We start from the raw sequence: 8,898 nt of genomic DNA on the forward strand, positions 1-8,898 counted from the left end.
ATGCCTTCATGGTTGTGCCTTGTAAACTCGGTGCATTGGAATGTACGGCTCAAGCCTCTAGCCAGATTGTTGCATTTTTCTTTGATTTTTTTCTCGATTGGACTTCGGATCCTTTCGCGTCTGAATTTAAGTTCAGCCTGCAGCAGTGGTTATCCAATGTACGGCTCAGGCTTCTAACCAGATTGTTGCATTTTTCTTGAAAATTTTCTGGTTTGGATCCCTCCGCGTCTGAATTTAGCTGAAGCGTGCAACAATTGTTTTTACTCGCTCTGTCTCAAAAAAAAAAACCCTGATGTTTTTATTTTGTCCTAAGTTAAATTATCTTAGGTTCCACTAAATATATCCAGAACTGCTCCGGTGCACCTCTTTTAGTAAATTGTAATCTTAAAGCAAAGCTCTATTTAATTAATTATTGTATACTAGATATATGCCCGTGCGTTGCACGACGACCACAAATTTTAGCCCACATAGCGTGGATTGCAACTTATACGAACATATTAATTAAGAAATGTACTAATTTAATTACATTAAAAACATAAAGCCTGTTTCATAATCTTTATCACCTATATCATATAGATCCAGTTTATAGAAGCCTAACAAAATTGATTTTACCTTTTTTAATACTTTTGTAATTAATGATCTTTATCACCTATGACCTATATTTATATTTCATCAGGCAATGAATCCTCTTCCTCAGTATCCATTAACTCACTGCATGATTTTAGATGATATACATGATACGCTTTGCTGATAATTTTTTTAAAAAACCTGATTAGCAATTGAAATTGAACCCAATGGAAAAAGGTATTACCCTGGGAGTAGACATGGTAATGGTGGAAGTCTAAATCCAAACTAAAGAAATCTAAGGCAGGAGAGTTCTCACGTATTACGTATTGGTGTAAAGTATGTTTATTTTTTTCCATAGTACTTGACGTTAGTGGTGTAAAGTGTATTGGTGACGTTTCTATTTCACGAAGGCGACCCGAACTCTAGGGGTGTTTTTCCGTGCATGTTTGCATGTGGTCATGCAGAGTTTAGAATATGCCCGTGCATTGTAACGGGAGAATAAAGTACTGAAAAGTAGGGGTTATGCACCGGGGCTTCCTTTGGTAGGAACCAGACATCGAAAAGTTAGTGAAGGCTTCAAGAACACTGATGATGAGGACATCCTCCTCATACTTCTCGGCCACCTCCACGTATTCCGGGTCTGCCTCTGGCACGTTCTCGGTCATCGCTGAACCTATATTCATGCAACATATGCAAGGATGATTTAACACACCTATAGACAAAGCATAACCTAACAAGATTCAAAACATCTATGGATAGATCACATTTTTATGAAGCTAACAAAATCGGTTTGACATTTTTTCTATTTTTTCTATGATTTTTAGCGAATTTTGCAATATCTTTGATTTATAGAAAAAGAGAAAAACGAAAGAAAAGAAAAAAAGGCTTGCATGGTCTTGGTCTAGCCCACAACAAAGCCGGTCCAACTACAAGGATTCAGTCCAGGTTAAAAAGAAAGCCCACCAGAAAGCCCACTCGGATCTGGACATTTTGCATCAGGAACCCTGATCTATTTCAAAAATTATAAAGGCCCTCCCACCTTTTCTCTCTCGCGTCTTTACATCTGGAACCCCGTATTTCTTTCTATTCTCTTACCCACTCCTAATCTAATCTCTATTCACAACGTTAAATTAAGGAACACTGGTGTTTTTTTACCGTGGGGCGGGGCAGAGGCGGGGGAGCAGACGATAGCTATAGGGATTTTTAGGTGTATAGATTTAGGTTTCATAGGGCCCACGTCCTATCGTGACGCTTAATAGGGAGGTAAATTAGGCAACTTAAAAGCTATTTCTAAACTATAGCCTCTAAAACAACCTAGTCAAAACCTATGCAATAAATAAACTATTTATATGTGCAACTAACGTTTTACTATCTGTGTTGCTATATGTCGGTGTTTTATGAACCAATGAGTGAATTTATAAGTGTCACGCTGCTCTAGGAAGACGATGGTATCACTCAAAGACCCAAGGAAATTATACTGTTTCAAGCCAGAGCCCTACGTGTAGTCTCACAGAGGGTAGCGAGTTCGTGTTCCTCGATTCAAAGTGCTCTAAGGTCTTACAATGGGGTGTGTAAGCTAAGGGATTCGAGGTAGGAGGAGTGAGGAGAACGAAAGCCCGAATGGAGACTCAAGATTTCGTCCCCTGTGAAGGTGAGCCTGGCCGCCCTTACATAGAGTTCGGGAGCTAGGTTACAGTAGAGAGACAGTTCTCCCAATCCAAGCGGTCGAGAGCCCAAGGGAGGGATAACCGAGGAAACTTGGCCAGCAATCCATCCTGTCTTGTCTTGGCATCATCGCACGCACAAACATGGTCATGGTCATGGTTGTCGTGATCTTGTTCCTCATCCCGTGGTGTGGCATGACGTGGTGCTACAGTGCCGGTCGTGACGACACTATTGGCATGGCGGTGGGTCACCAACTGTTCTATGCGGTGTGGTCTCACCGTGGCCTTTGTCATCGTCTCCTTTGCTTCTGGTGGCATCGGCGTCAATGAGGGAGCAGCCGGCTGCTCCTCAGGTCATTAATCGCCTTCCTAGGTCATGGTGCTATAGGCCTTGACCCTTAGTTGTCTGGTCGAGGTCCTCGATGGCCTGGTTGGTCTTGTGAAGCAAAGACCAGGGTCATGCGACCCATCCCATAGTGGGTGGGGTCGTACGCCCATCTTGCTTGTCTGACTTTGGATGGTGCAGTGCCGTACCAGTCGTCACTGGACCGAGGTGTTGCCTTGTTTGTGCAGGGGCACACAGGGATGGTGTCTGCCTCAAGATGGTCGTCCTCTCTGTCCTGGTGGAGTGAGCAAAGCGTGGGTGTCTCGATCTGTCAGGGTAGGTGTACTTGATGGTGTCCAGCCTCTCCCTATGCTTTCCAAGGGATCGAGACGGGGAACGTCGAGCGCGACTGCGTAGCATGCAGTGGAAGGAGAAGGGTGAGGTCATGGTGGACCGCTTGTCTTGGTGTTCGGTCTAGGAACTTCGTGGCTTAAGTTGGGCCGTGGTTGCTTGGATTTGGCTGGTTGGGCCGCCCAAGCGGCTATCTATTCAGTGCCTTGAGATACCCAGGGTATCTTGACCCAACACTATCTCTACCGCAAAAGAGTAATATAGGTTCCAAACCTATCAATTAGCCTATCAACTAAGTTAGGAAAACAAGCACACAACCAATATGTACAAAAATTAAGTGCAGAAGGTAAAGAGCGATAGAGATGCAAACTCTCGTCGACAACTCTGGTATTTTTACCGAGGTGTCAAGAAGCATGCAAGCTTCCCCTAGTCCTCGTTGGAGCCCCTCGCAAGGTTGCTCACAAGGGCCAAAGTTCTAGTCAGGTAACTCCATGGATAGCCCCGGGCCTCCCCAACACGCAAGTGGGACTCTAGAATAGCCTCTCCTAGACCGCTCCTCGCCGTCTTCACTGTCAAGCTTCTGGCCAAACCGCCACGGGCCTCATTCCCTCAAGTACACGGTGGCAGGCAAACAACAAACGTGGTTAATGTGGTCTCGCAAGAGTACCAGCCCCTCTGGTGTACAACAATGGTGCGTGCAAGCACCAAGCGATAAGAGGTATGCAAACCTCACTAAACACTAGGCCTAAACCTAGAGCAAGTGCATAAGCGGTGGTCTAACAAGTCTAAGCACTTCGCAAAGCACCTTTAACCAATTATAGATAAGAAAGAATCAAATTTTATGAAATCAAATAAATACTATTAGATTAATTATGAAATGTATCTTCATAATATATAGATTTGGAGTCATAAATGTGAATACCATTCACTAAAAACTTAATCAAAGGTGAATCAGTTTAACTGGCACGCAAACCATTGTTGCATTCTTTTTTTATAGAGGTCGTACTCAGCAGTCCAAAGTTGGCAGGTGTGTAGGAGGCACAAGGCTAGAAAAATTGATTTCATCTTGGACTCCTCGTTCTCCCAATGTGCACTTCATATGTTGCCCCAACTATTCCTCAGGCAAGGCAATAGATGCCTCTGCAAGAGGCTCTATGAGTCTGCGGCACTACAACCTTGTACTCTTCAAGGGCTTCCTCAACGCTCCACGACGTCTTGTAACCCTAGCATCCACGTATACACACATGGCATGTTTGTTTGCGTGGACCACGGCTAGTGATAGGCCCATAGCCTGCAGCTGATCTTGTTTATTTGTCTGGACCGCATACGAACCTAGCCAATGTTGATGGTCCTTAAACATCAATTTTGACCATCAACATTGCATCAAATTGGAAGGAAATCAACACCATAGTAGTGATTAATGTTTATAATTGACCAACTTCCACTTGTGCTTGGAGATCTTTGCCTATGCAGGAAAACACACAAAAACATCAAATATCAAACACTAGAAGCAAGTGGAGCAAGGTAGGGTCACCAAGGGCCACTTGGTGGGGTCGCTCGACCCCACCTGGCGTCAGCCAATGTGGCAACACTTGTGCCACCTCACCAATCCATGGGAGTGTCCAAGAAACACACTCTCAAGCTCTTCCCACCGTTGGTTTCAAGTCAGTGCAAGATCAAAGGCTAAAGAGGTGCATCACATGGATTGTAGACTCACCATGCTTATGTCGATGCTCAAATGAACAAAGCACCTTCATACCCACACTTTACTACACCTCAAGGGGCCCCACACCAAAGGAGGAGGGCCCACTCATCAGTGGGGGGTCGGCCGATGCGCTCCCACATCGCCCGATGACCCACTTCAACCAAACCGGCTCTCCTTTGGACACATGCAAGAAAACATAGTGTGGAGCAACATGGTGCATCAGTTTAAGGTAGTTTCATTGGTGGTTGATCCAAGGGTTGTGAGGTGCTCTTCCATGGATCGATGATGTGGCGATGGGGTATCCTCTACTCCTCCTAGCACTATAAATAGGACCCTCACCCCTCACTTGTAACACACACCAAAACATCAAAAGATGTAGCTATCTCTTTACTCTTTCAAGATGTATCTCTACTAGTAGTAGTGTTAGTTTTGGTGGGTGCTCTGGAGCAGTCTTCAGGAGTCTAGTATAGCTTTGTTTCTCTCATGTAAATACTTTATTTAGTTCATTATGTTACTTTCTATGCAAGTACTATTTCAAGTCTTTTACTTTATGTACTAGTCTTGTTCTCTAGTTATACTTTGGTTATGCTTATACTCCTGTGTTAACTGGGCTCTCAATAGTATGGGTTGTTCATCACTAGTTGATGCTCTAGTCTTAACTTGAGGCTAGGGTAGTGTCGGTGTTTTATCAACCAACGACTAAATTTATATGTATGTCATGTTGCTCTAGGAAGATGATGGTAGCATCCAAAGATACAAGGAATTATACTGGTTTAGGCCGGAGCCCTATGTCTAGTCTCAAAGAAAGTTTAAGTGCATGTTACTCGGTTGAATGCTTTGATGTTTTTACAATGGGGTGTGTAAGAAGAGGGAAAGAGGTGGGAGAGAGGTGAGGGACTACCTGAATGAAGTCTCGAGAGTCCGTCCATTTGGAAGAGAGACATACAGAGAGATAGGTTCTCCCGACCAAGTGATCATGAGCCTGAGGGAGGGGAAACTAGCAAACTTGGCTTGCAAGGAAGGCCATCTTGTCTTGGTGTTAGCGTACATCTGGGTATGGTTGTCGTCATGGTTTTGTGCCCACATCGCAGCATGGCGTAGCGTGATGCTACAATGCCGGTCGTGACAACAATGTTGGCAAGGTGGGGGTTCGTCAACTCTCCTGTGTGATGTGAGCTCACTGTGGCATTCATCATCGTCTCCTATTCTCTTAGTGGCATCGTGGCATGTTGGTATTTCTTAACGCATATAGAAATAATCCGCAAGCGCATGGATTTACCATTATAGCACTTCACCCGGAAGTATTCAGGGTGTCATATTTTCCCTAGGAAACGGAAGTACTCTTCTAGTTAGATCGTCCAAGGACAACACAAGGGTAGAGTTGGTAGAGGTTGAGATGGATTCCTATGCTTTTAGAGTCTACGGATAGATACACTTCACTTCTACTTGCTCACTTCGGGCACTGGAGCGCACCTAGTCTGCCAGGTGATACCGACCATTAGCTCTACGCTGAACCCAAATGTGGGGGATTACAAGGGACAGATAGGGCTATCACCACCTACTACCTACCCCTCAATCATGGGGAATGAGGCAAATAAAGGTAGCCTCTAGCCTAGGCACCACATATACACTATCAACTACTACTCTAGCGTCGTACATGGTTTTCCGTCTATATTAGGGGCCCTCTACTAGAGTATCCGCTACAAGAAAGGATGATGATCCCACAAGCAAATAAGAGTAAAGCTTAGCTATTCAAAAGACAATATCATAAGAATCACAAACACTCACTTAGCGGGAGAACCCATTGAGGTTGTTGATGGTAGTTAACATCAATCATAAACCGTTAATAGAACCTGCATATGTACTTAATTCCATCACCAAAGATAGGTTTAGGGGTTTACACTGACAAATTCCATGTGTTTTAGTGAATCTATGTTTTCAGCAGGGTTTATCCAAAAAAATGTCAAGGTGGACCCAATCACCAGATTAAATCATGTTTATCTGCAACGAAAATGACTTAGGAAGACTCCAGAACACTCCAAAAGGAAAACCACCATGACAGAGACCAAGATGCTGCCAAGTCAGGCCGGCCAACCCCACTTGCAAGCCACCCAGCTTGTGGGTCCAACTAGTCAGCCTCTGCTTCAATGTTGGTTCTCCACCGCCTCTATGGATCAATCATACACTATTGCTCAAGGTCGGTTCAATTAGAGGGCTCAAATTTGACGATGGACCCCTGGTTCTCCCTATATATATCACCACATACCCTCCCCCCCGGGTATCATCAATCCTCCATCATCAAGAGAGATCATCATTAGAAGAGAAGAACCTCAAAGCTCCACAAATATTTAGGCATAACTAGATAAGTTAGATCTTGAGAGAGGCAAACTTCACTTGGATTCCTGATCTTGTCAAGAGCGTGGTTTGATATAGCCTTTTGTATCCTCTCTTGTATGTTTCATTATTCATATGTTTGCTGCAATTGCTATGACATTGTTCTTAATATTATTCATGTTCTTAGTTATCATGATCATCGTTTGCTTTGATTATATACTTAGTATAGCAAGATTATCATTATGTTTATACATAAGTTCGCAAAGTGCTTGCTCTAAAGTACACAGGGTGAGTGGTCGACATTGTGTAAGCATGGTGCTTATATGTTGTTTTTCCTGCGGATGCACCCTATATTCTGGGCCATGTGGTAGATCACGAGTGTGACATTCTCGTTGAGTCCTTTGTAGTCCATTCCCCAAATGTAGGCCAAGTAGGATCTAGTTGCGAAGGAAGTCAGGCTCTGTTCTTGATCTTCCTTAGTAATATCCCTTATGTTTAGATATGAAGTTAATTCTTAGCCATGATTATTAAGTATAATTGCACTAATCAAAGTATGCCTTGACTTGTAATTAAGAATGACTTAGGAATTAGTTTCTCTATTGTATCTACTATCATAAGGAGTACTCTGAGTGTTCATTTATCATATATTATCATTCATTACATATATCCTATCTCTTGATTTACCCCTGCTCAGAGTAGAAGGTTGGGTGGTTTATTCGTCCATCATAAGTATAAGTATGAGTTATCAATAATTTCCCTTGCCAGTCCTTCCCTGAGGTAAAAATATAAATAACGATACCTAAAATACTCTCGGGTGAAATGCTGCAATGGTATATTATCTATGCGCTTGTAGAATTCCTCATACATATATATATTCTTTCTGAGTCAAATTAAAATACCAAAATACTTTTTAAGTGTCATTTTTATTAGTGATGCTAAGAAGTACCAACAAGCATTTCTGGCGTCGTTGCCGAGAAAGGTAGCTAGGCAATCAAAAGGAATATTGATAAACCTTTACTTATAGATGAGATCAGAAAACCATTTACCTCTACTCAAGCAGGCTTACCCTTGTTCTGTCTACTTCCATATCTTATGTAGGGTAATGTATGACTAGTTTTGACCTTCCGACAAACTACATTGAAGATCTAGAAGCACTATTCAGGAGGACTAAGGCCAAACTCAAGAAAGTTTCAGCTTTAGAATTAGAAGACAACCAGACAAGGCGTAGCTTAACACCAATTTTCGAAGCCATGGCCGACAAGACTCTCTGTGAAATCTCTGCTCCAACTACGGCCAACATCCATACTGGACCAACAATTAACATTGGAGACAATGCTTTTGAGCTCAAGCCAGCACTCATCAACATGGTGTAAGCTAGCCAGTTTTATGGAAAGGCACATGAAGATGTGAGTGCTCATCTCCAATACTTCCTAGAGATTTGTAGCACTTTCACCATCAAAGGAGTTACCAAAGACGCCATATTACTTCACCTCTTTCCATTCTCACTTTGGGGAAGGCAAAGAAATGGTTCTACGCCAACAAAGACAAGAATACTACATGGGAAAACTGCTCCACTGCCTTCCTAGCAATGTTCTTTCCATGGGCAAAACCAACGCTCTGCGTGGAAGAATTTAAAGTTTTCAGCACCAACATGATGAATCTGTCCTTGAAGCATGGGAACGCTTTCAAGACTACATATCAGAATGTCCTTATCATGGAATGGAGAATTGGCTACTCATACAGACTTTGTGTCATGGGTTGACAAACAACACTTGTGAGAATGTGGATGCTGCTGCTGGAGGTGCATTTTTATCACTCACAATCACACAAGCAACAACTCTCATAGATAAGATGGCCTCCAACCAAGGATGGAATGAAGGATGTCTTCAACCCCGAAGAGAGGTGGAGGTATGCATCAACTCAAGGAGGTAGACATGCTGTCTGCCAAGATG

The 8,898-nt window shown here is 43.1% G+C and overlaps 1 non-coding gene across 1 annotated transcript; it reads right to left on the minus strand.

The window, feature by feature from the left end:
• Window positions 1–8,560: 8,560 nt before the first annotated feature.
• Window positions 8,561–8,667, minus strand: LOC136540960 (small nucleolar RNA R71). Its single transcript, XR_010780077.1, has one exon. It is a non-coding gene; the product is annotated as a small nucleolar RNA R71 (small nucleolar RNA).
• Between the last annotated feature and the right edge of the window lie 231 nt (window positions 8,668–8,898).

Source organism: Miscanthus floridulus, chromosome 2, assembly GCF_019320115.1.
Source record: "Miscanthus floridulus cultivar M001 chromosome 2, ASM1932011v1, whole genome shotgun sequence".
NCBI lineage: Eukaryota > Viridiplantae > Streptophyta > Magnoliopsida > Poales > Poaceae > Miscanthus > Miscanthus floridulus.